This window comes from Spinacia oleracea, chromosome 6 (assembly GCF_020520425.1).
Source record: "Spinacia oleracea cultivar Varoflay chromosome 6, BTI_SOV_V1, whole genome shotgun sequence".
Lineage (NCBI taxonomy): Eukaryota > Viridiplantae > Streptophyta > Magnoliopsida > Caryophyllales > Amaranthaceae > Spinacia > Spinacia oleracea.
In genome coordinates, this window is record NC_079492.1 from 144,642,263 (window position 1) to 144,658,686 (window position 16,424).

Consider the following 16,424-nt stretch of genomic DNA (forward strand, 5'->3'; position numbering starts at 1 on the left):
GAGAAAAAATATTTAAATTGGAGAATTTTTTTAAAAAATGGCTTATCGGGTCGTTATCGGGTACCCGTTATTTTAAAACAATATCCATAACTATATCCAATACCCGGATTTTGGATTGGGTACCCGAACGGATAACCATATCGGTTCGGGTGCCCACTTTTTCGGATCCGATACCAAGTCATGTTTCGGATTTTTAATTTTTCAGATAGTTTTGCTCTGCCCTAAATGCATGCACCTAGAGTTAGTGATATGTGTGTTTTATATAGAGTTTTTACCCCCGTCCCTTAGTACTTTTTGATCTCAAATGAGCTCTTCGGAGCGATTTTTAGTACTAATGTGCTCCTTGTAGTGTGTTTGTAGTTTCAGGTTCATCATTGTAGGAATTAGCATATTTTTGTGCATTTCCTACTCATTTGAATCAATACAAGAGATTATGTACTTTCGAGAGCACAAACATTAAGTTTGAAGAGTTTTGAAGCAAAGCGAATAACGAAGTAAGTACAAAAATGACAATAGTCCACTATTTTAAGCATAACTCAAGTTTTATAACTCCAAATGATGTAATTCAAATTGGGTTGGATTCTAGACTTCAATAGCTTTCCAACAAGTGGTCACTCGCCTAATTCCGACGAATAACGAAGGAGATATGACGTTTTGAAGATAGAGGATCGTGCAGTTTCAACACGCGCACGATCGGGCGGGCGATCCGGATCGGGCGGTCATTCTGGGCGCTGTTCTGGGCATTTTGCAACCGCCCGATCGGGCGAAATTACTATCGAGCACATCGCCCGATCGCCCGATCGGGCGACGCCAACTTCCAGCGTATTTCGCGAGTTTTTATTTCCGATTTTGGGCTCTATTTTGGGCAAACTATAAATACTAGCCCCTTATATTTTTAGTGACATCTTATTTTCTAGTATTGAACCTTAGTATTATTTTCCTTAGCCTGGTTTTCTCTCTAGTTTATGCAAAAACACTTAGTTTTATTCTCAATAAAAATTCAAACTTTCACTTCCCTTTGTTCTTCAAATAGGTATTATTTCTTATTTCAATTCATTGTCTTGCTTTAATAATGTTTTCAATTATGATTATTACTTTGTTTATTGTCAACATGCTTGAGTAGTTTAATTTCTAGGGTTGGGGATCCATGAATAATATGAAGGGATGATTGAATGATTATGATTGTTGGCATTCTAATTGATTCCTATTGATTGGTTTATTTCACTATACAATTAGATTTGCGCAGGTTTAATTGTGGTAGTTATGCAATATCAAATTAAGATTCGAGAGATGCAATTTGATGTTTAGGCTTGTGTCAATAGGTGGAATTAGAGTTAATACGTAGCGAGAGCCCGTTAATTTTAAGTCTATGATTAGTATCGACTTGAGAGAGCATGCTAGTCTAATCAATTACTTTGTTGATTATCGTGATTGTTCAATGTCCTGGATTATTATTTGTTGGCGGACCTATACCCTAGATTCCTTAATATATTGATTCATTCTTGTTTAATTATCGTTCGTAGTCTTAGCATACAAACCACCAACCAACTCTTATTCACAATAGTCTAGATTAAATAATCGATAGTAGAAAGAACGCCTGTTTCCCTGTGGATTCGATCCTGACTTCCCTTGCTACCTAGCTAGTGGACCTTAGGTTATTTTTTATTAGGTGATACGACTATAGCCTGTCAGTTAGTCAGTTATGTGAACTCGGGTTTGAATAAAGCGCAAAATTTATCAAATAAGCGGAAATAAACTCTTAGTCTCTTACGTACACTTGGTGTATAACATAAACTCTTACTTTGTTTTTAAGTCTGGTGTAAGATAAATATTGTAAGGTAAATGTAAAGTTAACTTAAAATGCTTAAAATTCTTCTTTTAAATAAATTTTATATTCGAAATCTAGTATATAAAGATAATGTAACCTTTTAAAAAGTTTGTCCATTAAATTTATTTTATTGTATAAAAAGTTAATCAAACATGTTAAAAGTTACCAGAAATAGGTAAAAGTTAAACCGGATGCATGCAATACCTTTTGAATGCATAATAGAACCTTTGCAGTTAGTATAATAATTGTAATGTTTTATTACTAATACTCCGTATAGTATTATTGAAATAAAATAAGATTTTGTCGGCTAGAGATAAGTATTACTCTTATTAGTAGTATTTGTTAATGAATCTTTCAACTTGGTTAATGAATCTTTCAACAACTAATCAAACATTTTGCCAGTTTAAGAAAGGTTGAAAAAGCACCTCCCATAAATTAAAATATTAATTAAATGAAGTACAGTACGTATTAAGAAAGAGAGGTTTGATGAACAAATCTAGCTTAATGTCATGCGATGTAGCAATGTATGAGGGGGACTGGGTGTGAAGTGTGACATTATATACAAGTATATAACAAGTTCTATGATCATCACCAAAGAAAGAGACAAAAGACGTGATTAGGGTGCTTTTGTATAGTATTTGTGCTAAGAGTATGATTTGATTTCAATAATAAATTAATACAAGTATAGCACATTTATTTTAAAAAGTGAAGAGAAATATTTTATTGGATTATATAGATAATTGGATTTACGGTTATTTCATGAAATACCCCCGAGTTTTGAAGTAATTCACCAAATGCCCATCAAGTTCCAATAATTCACCAAATACCCCTGACAATTGACTTAATGCCCCAAATACCCTTGTTGATAACGGTCCGTTAGTCCGTCGTTAGCCTAGTTTCATAATTCACCAAATGCCCCCTTTTAAAAATTTATTTCACCAAATACCCCTATTATTAAACTTATTTCACCAAATGCCCCAAACTTAAAAATAGTTATTCTGATGTTCCAACGGCTAGTTTTTTCGTTTGAAAAGTAGTTGTTGCTTATTGTTTGCTTATGCCTTCTTGATCCACTATAGTCGTGATAATATCTAAAGGCTAATTATGAACAAACGGGCCAGTTTGTACATCCAACTCTATACCAATAATAAGACCCTGCCCTCGGACTTCTTTCACATGTTGGTTGCCTTTCAATTTCTTTGCTAAGAGTTCTCTAAAGTCTTGACCTTTTTTTTGCTAAAAGTACTTGCGTGCTCTCCTGAGTCCTAAGTTCTGCATGTCCATCCCAAACCATGACATAAATAGGGTTAGCCTTTCTTCATTTCAAAATCAAAGTAAGATGCCTTGTATTGACATTACAGTATCAACTTTTTCTTCATTTGCTTCAAGTCCTATTGCATATTATTGTTTCCCCTGTTTTCAGTACTTTCTCCTTCATCTAAGCTTCCCCTGTATTGTCCTTCATGATGTTGCCCCCTGTTTTCTTGCTCAGCTACTCCCTTGCACCATCTCAGATTGTTGCAAGGATCACACTTGTAGTACAACCTTTGTGGATTGAGTGTTGTATCGGAGCTTCGGATGACAAATTTTCTACCACAATAGCAAAATTGGTTAGGTACTCTAATATATGTGGACTCATTGTGTGTGGATGGTGATTTTGAAACAAAACTCATAACACAAATCTAATCAAATTAGCAAAGCAAAGCAAAACAACATCTAAATTACAAGAAACATTCAGAAAATGGGTTTTTATAGCCAAGCAAGACCAACGGCTACTTTGCAAACGAAAAAACTAGCCGTTGGAACATCAGAATAACTAGTTTTAAGTTTGGGGCATTTGGTGAAATAAGTTTAATAATAGGGGTATTTGGTGAAATAAATTTTAAAAAGGGACCTTTGGTGAATTATGAAACTAGGCTAACGGCGGACTAACGGACCGTTATCAGTAAGGGTATTTGGGGCATTAAGTCAATTGTCAGGGGTATTTGGTGAATTATTGGAACTTGATGGGCATTTGGTGAATTACTCCAAAACTCAGGGGTATTTCATGAAATATCCGTTGGATTTAAGTTGATTATTGAAGACTTTTTTTAATTGTTAGGAATTGATTTTTAACTTGGGTTGTATTGATGTCAAATTGTGTTTATATTATATACAAACTAATATGAGGCCTAAACATCCAAGGCCCAAAGACTATTACAATAGGAAGGCTTAATTATCAGTTACCACCCCTCAGTCCTCACATCGAACCATGCAATTTTATAAATGCTCAACTTGTCGAGTAAGTATAAAAATTGTCGCTTGTCTAATTCTTGTATATCAGCAAGTTTGTCATTCGTTCACACGTATATGGCTAGTACTACACTACTACTAATGCTCTCCAGAATCAACGTTGTTTTGTACATATGATTTGTGCACCCGTGACAAAAATGATTTTGAGCAACATGCAACGCCAACTGGCTATCACAAAATAAGCTCATCACACGAGGATGTGCCAGACCCAAACTAACAAGTACTCCCTCCGTTTCTTTTTGTTGTATCCGTTTCCATTTTAAGCGTTTCATATTGTTGTATCCATTTAGAATCTATTCTATTTTTGGACATACGTTTTATCCTAAAATACCCTTACATTTCTATCTAATTAACAAAATACCTAAAGATTCTACCCATATTCCCACCTAATTTTCCCCATCCATAATATTTAATTCTTTTTCCTTCCCCATATACCCACTCTCTCACCTCCTTTATCACTCATCATTATCACTCCTCTCTCTTACCTTATTTCTTTATTATTTTTTCACTCCTTTATTTATTATATTCTCTTACACCCAATCATTTCTCTTACACTCAATCATTACACTTATACCCATACAAACCAATATTCCAATTTTCTTAAAAACTACACCAGATTCCAAATGGATACATCAAAAAAAAATGGAGGGAGTAGTATTTTGAACCATTTGTATGCCCCATGAAAGATTCTCCTTGAGCTCATTGAAATATAAAGTATACTTTGTATAATATTGTCGCAAATTCTGGTAAGAATCAAGAAGTAAAGAGTCTAATTGTGAAAGGGAAAAAGTAAAATTGCAAAGATGAAATGAATCTCACACGAAGTTAATATCTTATTTAATGTGTATAATCCGAAAGTACTCCACGACTCTTAATATATGGAGTATACAAGTAATCGAGGCTTGAGTTCCCTTTTGATTTTTTACTTTAATCTATTTGGATAATTTTTATTTTTATTTTATTTTTGCATATAAATGCAGAGTTAAGCTAACAAATGGGGTCTAACCTTTCACTTTTTTCACCGTTTGGGACCTATACTTTTTTTTTTCACCGTTTGGGACCTACTATTCTTTTTCCGGCCAAATTTAACCAACGCACAAAAAAGATTAGCTCCTTTGGTTAAAAGTTTGAGTTAGGATTTTTTTATTTCCCTTTTTTATTAATCCTTCAACCCACATTCATTGGAACCATCATCATTGCCGTTAGAACTGTCACCCTCACCTTCATCCTCACTGCCACCATCACCAAAACCAATCACGCACTAGTAAACCACCCTCAACTTCATCCTCACCGCCACCGCTGTCACCAAAACCAGCCACACACCACCCTCACCAAAACCATTCAGTTAAAAAAAAATGCCTCAAACAAATTCTTACTTGTTAAAATAACCCTTCAAGCTCATCTCCTTACCCAAATCCATTAACGCACAACCCAATCTTCATTTCGAAACCCAACCAACGCAATATCCGCCTCCCAATCCATTCAAGAATTGATAATCAAAACACCATTTAACACTACCAACACCAACACCCATTGAGTAAAACCACCATTCAACACCCACTTTTTTCCCTCTCCTCTCCAAGATTACCCGACAATTTTTGTCCAGCAATCTCAATTCTACCCAGCTAAGGAATTAATCAAACACCTCGTCACTTCTAAAATCCTTATTTCTGTTCTCTCAAAGCTCTGTGCCGCATTTTTCTCTACAGTTCGCTGCTAACATGGAGTTTCTCCAGCTTGGTTTTAATTAAGATGCCTAAATGATCAGAATGTTCATCATCGTAAAAAAAATTAAAATGATAGGATTTTAATTCTTGAATTGGGGTGTTTGATTGCGATTGAGGAGAGCAATTGAAAAAGAGGAAGATGACTGATAAAGAATGTCCAATGATTTTGACCCATTAATGAATACATGAGCAGCAAGGATTGAATCGCTAAATAACAGTGGGATTGCCATTTTTGTTTTTTTTCTTATGAAGTTATTGCATTAAAAAAACATTTTAGATAGATTAACCACAGGTGAGTTAAGGTTGAGTTAAATGGCTGGAAAATGAGAATGAGGTCCCAAAAGGTGAAAAAAAAAAAGGTATAGGTCCTGAATGGTGAAAAATGTGAAATGTTAAACCCCAAACATTACCTTAACTCTATAAATGCATGTACGCGATTCATACACGAAGAGAGCATCAATATCGTGCAAGCTTCAAGTAGTGCCAAAGTTACATGGACTACATAATGTAATTTGGTGATACATTGATAGCTTTACCGGACCACTTGCTAGAAAGCCTAGCTTAGCTTACGATTAGTGAACAATGACCTTTACTTGTTGACTGTTAACTCTTAAAAGAACCAATTAAATGTGTTTGCTTGTCTGAGAAATTATACACTTGGAGATTCTCATTTTAATTTACCTAAAATATCTAATGTCTTATTCCGAATCTAGTTGCCTAACCCCACTCTACAAGAATTCCTTATTTGAGTATAAATCACATTTTATTTAAGAAGTACCTGATAGAGTATAAAACTAATCTTGAGATTTCAACCATAAGCTTAAATTTTTGGTTGAGTTGGTCCTTTGACATGGTATCAGACCCAACGTGACGCAAAGGTCACGGGTTCGAATCTCATCCACCCCTCTTTTCAAAGTGGAATATTTCGCGCTAGGTATGAGGAGGCCTATGCTGCATCCACACTTCAAGCCCAAAGGGCTTTCATGTGAGGGGGCGTGATAGAGTATAAAACTAATCTTGGGGTTTCAACCATAAGCTTAAACTTTTGGTTGAGTCGTTGGTCCTTTGACAGTACCATTACCAATTTACCATGTGCTAATTACTTCCTTTGTTCCACATTACAGAGTACTCCCTCCATTCCTTAATGTTCTTCCCATTTGGAATTTTGATATTATTCAAAATAGCAGAGAATATTTTGAATCATGTTCAATATATAAGAAAAAAACATAATCATGTGAGGTCTTGCATGTTTTATTCATCTCAATGATTACTGTAACAATATAAAAAAAAATTAATTTTTAATAACACATAATTAAAGATATTAACGATTTAAACTGTACATTGACAAGTGTGCCAAGAAGAAATGAGAAGAACATGTAAGAATAGAGCGAGTAATAGTCAAGTATGATGTCCGATTAAAGTAGTACTACGTACGTCGTACACTCGTACGTAATTCCTAATGGTTTATGATTGGATTCTTCTATGTGTCGTGTCACCACTCAATGTTTTACACACAAATAATTCAACTATTGTTTTATTTTACTTCTTTGTAATGTACTCCGTATCATATTGTGCTGAATCTGTGAGGAATTTAGCCGAATCGAGGAAATAACATTAAGACAAGGGTTTTCTTGACACTTTAAAATAAGTTGATGGGGGCTAGAGGTAGAATTGAAGTGTAATTTAGCACCGTTTTGTTAGTTTGATTTTCACTTATTTAAATAATGATTGATAAAAATTATTCAAGTTTAATTTACAACTAAAATAATTTTTAATAAAAATTCAAATAAGATAATTAAATTATAAGTATTATATTACTTCAGATAAGTTAAGTACGGAGTAAGTGAAAATCAAGTGATAATTCACCAATATTTTTTATGGTAATGATTTTCACTCTCAATTCTCGAAACAGATACCGACACGTTGCTCACGCAATGTATTTTGAATAATGAAGATATATAGTACGGAGTATAAAATTAAGAGCAAAAAATGATATGAAAATGGAGGATTTGACTAGAAAACCAGGTTGGTGGAAGCAGGTGAAATAGAAAATGACGAGCTAAGGGTGGGCGATGAAATCATTAATAGGTGATTGGTTGGGGTTTAATAGAGGCTTTAATTAGCTTTACCCTTTGATTTGATACATCTTAATTATTAGACACACTATTTGCTGATGTACTACTTGTCTACTTCCACTTTCTTCCTTTCTTTGTGTTGGGTTTTTTTTTTTACTGAACTGGATTCCCCTCTTGTTCCATTACTTTACAGGTTAGTGTTAGTAAATAGCTAAATAATTACCCAATAATGATTATTATATACGAAGGATATAAAAAAAAAAGTAGAAAAGAATTTGAAACTAGTTGATACAAGTTCAAGAACACACATGCATGCATATATACCTAATAAAACATCTATCTTTAACGACATTAACGTACAACAATATAATATGATGCAATGGTTAATTAAGCAGTAATATTAGTTAAGTTTTTGGAAGTAATACTTGTATAGTTTAGGATATAAAGTAAAAATGTGATTTTTTTTTTTTAAAATGAGTCACAATGACAATTCAAATTACAAATAGAGGCAGATGATTAGAATACAAAATCCATCGTATAAAGGCCTTTCAATTTTAACCATTATACCAAAACCTCATTGATAGGTAAACAACTTGATGTTAGTTTTGCACCAAAGAATATAAATTAAATATGATCGTGTACAAGTTTATGGTAAATGGGGAACTAGATCGACTCTTAAATCATTTAATTAGGAAATAAACTTACAAATACATTTGCATTAAAAAAAAACTCCCAAATACATCCAACGTACCTCTGTCATGAGATAATAAATAAATTTAGCTAAAACATAAAAGGATAAAAATAATAAGATAATTCACAAATTCTTATTTAAATATGGCTTACATAATTAAATAAATATTTTACATTAGAGAAAAATTAAGTCAAAATGTTTAGAAGTTACCCTGATATAATTAATGTAAAAGTTATTTATTTTTAGTGATAATATATTTCAATTTAATAAAAGTATCCATACAAAATCACTAATAATGTCTAAAAGTAATTATATAACCTTTTAAAATGTTTATCCATCAAAAATATTGTTAACATAAAAACTAATCAAAACCTGTTATAAATTATCAAAAACTGGGTAAAAGTTACCTTAATGTGCAATAAATTTATTGTACATTAGTGTATGCAAGACTTTTTGTAAGATAATTCGACTCATGATATTGTTTCGTAACAATATTCAAGACGGTGTTAATTGACCTGTTGTATATATATCTCGATCATCTACAATATTTTTCTTGTATAACTCTTTAAACACTAGCGGAACAAATTATAAGATAATTCGATCTATAATAAGTACTTCCTCCGTTTCTGAAAGTTCTTTACGTTTTGGAATACGTGTCCAAAATATAAAAACTTTGACCGTAAATTCTCACTATTATATACATCAAAACGTTACATGTAAGATCTTGTTAGATTGGTCTCGGTATGTATTTTCAGAATATCAACTTTTTATAATTTTTTCATATACGAAATTGGATATATTAGTAGTTAAATATTGCATTAGAGTCCGTGCAAACAGTAACTGTAAAGAACTTTATGAAACGGGGGTAGTATTATGTAACGTATAAAGATGTCCAAGAACATTCTCTAGCCAATTGCATTCCGTACGTAATCACACACAAAAAGATCATATTATTAACGCAATGGACATATCACATACGTATGTATAAGGCAAGGTGTTAAATATGTGCTGGTCATTTGACCGTATATACTAAATTATGCAATTGAAGGGTGTGAAAAGTTGATTTAAAGTAAGTAATTAACACTAATTAATTTTATCAAGTACAGAAGAGTCTCCGATCCTTTCTTCTTTCTAATGTGGTGCGGCGAATTGTGAAAACTTGTATGATTAATTGATTATTGCATTATTATTGGCAATTGGGCATGGGAATTAGCTCAAGATTAAGTGAATCTTTTATGTTTACTGGTAATCAAACTCCAACCATACAAAGATCTCATTACGTGCCCTACCAAAGAAAGTGATACGCATGTTCTAATGTCCTACTAATTTATTTATAATTTTGCTTAATTTTAATGATGGTCTTATATTATTCTTCTAAATCCATACAGATATTTCCAGTGAAGTTTTCCTCAAGCAATAATTGGTTGATCAAAAATTAATTAAATTGTTTTTCGTTTTTGTTGTATGATGTGAGCTTCATTTTTGGTCCCCATCTTGGTTCCTTTCCTCTTACGAAATATTTCATTTTAAATAGACCACTATATTACATTACATTACATTCTTGGCAATTATATGATTTTATTTAATACGGAGTAGTCAATTTATATAATTGGAGAGTACGTCTAAGAAACTAATTTTCTATTACGGATTACAACTGATTTTTACTAATAAAAATTATTTATATCAAAAAGTATAACTATAATTAAGGATTATTATTTTTAAGATGGAGAGAACATTGCCTAAACTACACTTGAAAAAGGAGGAAATTAATTTTTCATTTTTATTTATCCAACTACTCCATATTAGTAGTCCTACAAAAAAATAATGAGTACTTTGTATAATTTGTACTCTGTATTGCCGTATTCAACTTTATACGTATGTGTTAGAACAAATTGTTTTTTACCATCTGAAAAAATCGATTTTTTTTTTTTTACCACCTCAAACAATAAAACTTGTATTTTACCACCTAAAAAAAGTGTAAAAGTTGTTTTTTACCACCTAACTCAAACTTTTCTTTTGTTTTGCTATGTGCTTTACTTCTGCTTTGCTATCTTCTGTTTGCACGATAACATTAAAGGATTCAACAAGGCCACTGAATATGTATTGGGTACTAGCCAAAACGCAGACATGAGAATTGCTTGACCGTTGGTAACTGCTTGTTCCCTTCGTATGTATTCAACAATTCCAGAAACCAACATGGACATGAATGCACATAATAGTCGTATCCCCATCCTCAACTTCACATCAAGGACAACATGCTTTCCATAGCAAAGCGGATAGCAAAGCAGAAGAAAAGATTGATTTAGGTGGTAAAAAACAACTTTTCCACTTTTTATAGTTGGTAAAATACAAGTTTTGTTTTTTTAGGTGGTAAAAAACAATTTGTCCTATGTATTATGCAGCGCAGTACAACTTTTTTTTTCTCAAATAAATATATTTACTCCGTTTTAAAAATGTACATAGTATTGAATTAGAGTCCCATATCCAAATGTCTCGATGTTGTGGTTTTTAGTGGTATCAATATTCAATACCATCAAGTTTCAACAAGTTATTGTCCATGTATTCTATACCAACAAACTCGGTACATAAAATTCTATCTAATTTTACACAATTAGTTATTATGTACTCGGTAATCAATTACTCTGTACTACCGTACTACATACTACCACCTCAGTTTCAGAAAGTTCTTTACGCTTTGGAAAATGTGTCCAGAGTATAAAAACTTTGACCGTAAATCTCACCATTATATACATCAAAACGTTACATGTAAGATCTTGTTAGATTGGTCTCGGGATGTATTTTCAGAATATCAAATTTTTATAATTTTTTCACATACGAAATTGGATATATTATTAGCTAAATATTACATTGGAGTCCGTGCAAATAGTAACTGTAAAGATCTTTTTGAAACGGAGGTAATACATACTACGCATTATAGGTGGATAGCTCATAGCATTGTACTAAATTATTAGACTCAAAAAGCCTCCAACGTGACCGTACGTAACAGCATGGAACAATATGAAATAGAAATTATAGAACTACAAAGAATAAATATTGACATTCAGCAATCGCTGGCTGCAGTCTGGCATTACCAAATGACTTTCACGAATCTCACGATGGAATATCTTTTTAATCATTAGCAACCTTAATTATGATCATTTTATTAATTAGGTAGCCCTTATTTGAAAATAATTTGATTGATTTGACTTACTAATTGAAGGTTCAATCCAATAAAACTATCTTAAGAAGTGAAGGGATTAAAATAATTAAATACTACTCTTGAAAATCATAACAAGCTCGGAGTTTCTTTTAACAATTGTATTCTATATACCCCTACATATAATAATATCTACTCCGTAACTTAAATTAATACGTAATACTAGTAGTAGTAAACAATGATCAAATATCGGTGAGAAGTAAAAAACAACACGAGCATAAATTTTTGAAACCGAGTTGAGTTTTATGGTGTGTTGAATTTGAGATTTTAAGCTCGATAAAGCTCGAGTTTGGATGAAAGTGTAACAAGCAGCCTAACTTGAGCAACCCAAACTCGAAATCGATACGCCTAATTAGCATCCCTAGTTCTTCCATTCCCAATAAAGTCACAAAAATTTTCCAATCTGACTATCGCGGGATTAAAACTAATTCATTTTAAAAAGTCGTTATTTAAAATAAAATAAAAGTAGAAACTTATCCACTGATTCAATATAACATCACTATTTAATAAGTACTCTGTATTTAATATCAAAAGAAATAAAATCTTATCAATGTAAAACTCGTGGCATTGATCTATTGGAACACTCACTAGTTTAGCTAACTAAATCTAAGCCAGAATTTAATTTAAACACAGTTGCTCAACGAGTCAGCATATGTAGCACCGTACGGATTTCTGCTTCATGAGTTTGTGACAATTTAAAAACAATTGGGAAATTAATCATCATGCTACTTGGTTAATAATAAGAGTTGACTAATTCCCCAACTCAATTTAATTGATATGTTGTTTGACGGGATCAACCACTAATGTAAAATTAAATTGTAAAATTGCCAATAATTTTAAATTATCTGCACACGTCATTGTTGTTTGTGTTAATGTATCTAGACTTATTCTAGTACTACAAGATGAAGTCCAGCCTTTATTTTTTTCACAATAAAAAGGAGAAATGAAATAAGGTCGATTAAAATAAATGCAACAGGGCTATTGGCTATAATTATTTTTCTATTTATCAAATTAATTTCCCTGATTTGGAAAATACGATGTCAAGGACCTCTCTATCTCATACAGCTACTTGATTTTTTCACCAAGTACACTTTTTATTATTTTTTTTTCCTAATTTTATGTTATCGATCATAATAATAGTACAGTTTGGTCATGGTATTGCGATTTATTAATTGATCCATTGATTTGGTATCAAAAGTAATGCTCCGTAATGATTTTATATGTTAACAAAAAGTTTAATTTGAAGGGGAATATTATACAAAGTTTTATGTATTTATGGATCATCCATTTTTGAACTTAAAGCCATAAAATTAATAGGATTGAAGTTATAATAAATACGCGGAACTATATACATAACCAAACACGTAATTACTCCCTCCGTCTCTTTTTGTTTTTTACGTTTGGTATTTTTCACGCGTTTTAACGACTAATTAATTTGCATCGCGATTTTTTTATTTAAACAGGATAAATTACGTTTATTTATAATGTTTTCACTTTTATCAAAATTCTGATATTGGGAAATGAAAAAAATTTAATGTCCCAAAGAAAAAGTGTGAAAAATTTAATGTCCCAATGAATTTAATTGGTTAAATAATAATTGGACATAAATTTTGATAGAATAATAAGTCATTTATGTGATAATATAAAAGGAAATGTAAAGAACATTTTAAAATACCCAAAAAGAAAAACGTAAAAAATAAAAAGAGACGGAGGGAGTAGTAAGGAACACAAAATTTACAAACCCGTGACAATGATGTACATTTATGTCCAGCTTTGAGTGATTTGTGGATAGTAGATAGTGATCGATAACAATGCACTTCAACCTTTACGCCCTCAAAAAAAGTAATTAATTAACCATAGCGCCCTAAAAAAAGTAATTAATTAACGATAAACTAGGTACTTACAAAGAAGTATATATACTTAACATGAAAATGCGTGATGGAACCGACGTATATAACAAGCTAGGTTTGTCTAATATTGCATGTAACTCCAACAAAATTATACGTATTACACTATTACGTAGTACACATTTCATGCATGTCCTAATATATATATATGAAATTAAGTATGGAACCCTTTATCTTACATATTTTCAACATCTTAGGATGTAATCTTCAACTAGGTTAATTAATTACTACCTCCGTTTGTGAAAGTTTTTTACGCTTTGGAAAATGAGTCCAAAGTATAAAAGCTTTGACCGTAAATTCTCACTATTATATACATCAAAAGGTTACATGTAAGATCTTGTTAGATTAGTCTCGGTATGTATTTTTAAAATATCAAATTTTATAATTTTTTCACATACAAAATTGGATATATTAGTAGTTAAATATTGCATTGGAGTTCGTGCAAATAGTAACTGTAAAGATCTTTTTGAAACAGAGGTAGTATATTATAACATAATTAATCTAAGTGGGGTTATTATTAACAGAAAGACGAATATATCACTGTAATTACTCCTCGATACTTCGATAGTCAGATACCTTATGTAGTGAAAAGCTAGCTGAAAAGAGGTGGCGTGGAACACATTTGGTCACCACTTTAATTTGTCATATTCGGTGGAAGTGTATGTGCAAAGTGCAAACTTCCTATGCAAATGTTGATATTTCTTCTTTGATTATTGTGTACAGCCTCTATTATGCATGCGAGAAGATTTAGGTAAGTTACCCTATTACGGAGTAAAAACTAAAAAGACTAGCTTTATATACACACGATGCAATAATAATTGAATAGTGATGATTTTATTTTATATATGACATATTTGATGAGTTCTTATTCGTTGGATCAAGTATTGATTAAATAACGAAAACTAAGTTACCAAAAGTAAAAAGCTAAGTAGTCTAGCTTGCATGCATTTTAAAAACACGCATGCATCACGTGTATAAAAGACTAGTGCATGTTATATAAGGAAACGTCTGAAGGGGCTTTAACACTGTTATTCTATATGTTAGTCTTTACTTAAATGAGAGAAAATAAAAACAAATTAAACACAGACAATTTTTATATTACAAAATAAATTTAAAAGATGTTTACCAGAATTACCAAATACTCGATCCGTATATATTAAAACTGGGAGTTATTACGAACACATGATTCGACAGATGTGCAGATCATGTGGACGATTTCGGAAATCGAGATTATTAGTACTCGCATACCACAGGAGGTCTGACATCGTGTACAACAGGCGCATGAAGTTGCGACATCTGCTTCTAGTTCATTGTTGTCTTTTAATCCGTTTCCTTAGTTACTCCGCAGTTTGCTTCGTTTGCTTCTGTAAGCTTATGTCAAAAAAAAAAATCAATAGAAAGGGCAAGAAACAATTTACAATTAAGTATTATTAAATGTGTATTTTTTAATTACAAGCACACATCGCGTACATAGAAAACTAATTTAATAAAATACGACCGTTTTAGAAAAGTACATCATTTAATAAAATGAAAATGATAAAGGTCGCAACATGCGATCCTTAAGCCGTGTCACAACGATAACATGTTTATGTGTTATGATTTAAATTAAAAACTAAAATATTAATAAAACAGGAGGCCAGGAGCATATATTTTTGGAGAAGAATGATCCCTGCATCAAGGATTCAAGGATCCCTTTATGTGGCTACAAAGTACGAATAACGTGCCCTCTTGGATGGGGAATTGATACGTACTCGTATATGATGATGACAACAGATTGAAGGTGGAGAATTGTAAAAAATTAGTGATTCCATTTGTAAGAGCATCAATTATAGCTCCCTCTTAGCCCCCTCTTAAGGAGAGAGAATCTCTAAGAGTTAGCTCTTAAAAAAAATAAGGTAACTCTTAGCTACCTCTTATTTAGAGGTTGATTGGGACATCCTCTACTAAATAAGAGATAGCTCTTAGAAATAAGAGGGGATGATGTGGAAGAATGTGGTGTATTTTGGTATTTTTTTGTATTAAAAATAAAATTTAAAATATAAAAAAACTATATAAGAGGTAGTATTTAAGAGGTAGTCTATTTCTTGATGTTTTTGGTAGCTAACTCTTGTTAAGAGGTGGTGATGAGGTGTATCAGGAGAGAGATTAAGAGGGGGCAAATTAAGAGTTAGTCTATAATTGATGCTCTAAGTATTACATTATTACTTCGTATATTACTTTGACAATTAAGAGATGACTATAAACTTTGCATATAATTAGATAGCTAGATCAATTAAGGGTCTTTTACCAAAACGGCTACTTTGACGAATTTATTTACCAAAATGACTAATTTTAAATTCTAATTTCCAAATTAGCTAAAAGTTTACCTTTTAGAGCAAAAACCAATAAAACGGTTAAGTTTTTTTTTTTTTACACTACAAGAATTTGTATCTTTAACGACAACCTAATTACGACGGGTTAAAAATTTCGTCGCAAAAGCCTTTTGCGACGGGGCTAATTAACAACCAAACAATGACGGGAATAACCGTCGCAAATGTCTTTTACGACGGGTTTACGACGGATTTACGACGGGATTTTCTATTAACGACGGCCCCTTTTATGGCGGGTTCGCGACAGGAAATCCCGTCGTTAATCAACGATTATTGGCCTTTCACGACGGGATTTCCCGTCGTTAATAGTACAATTTC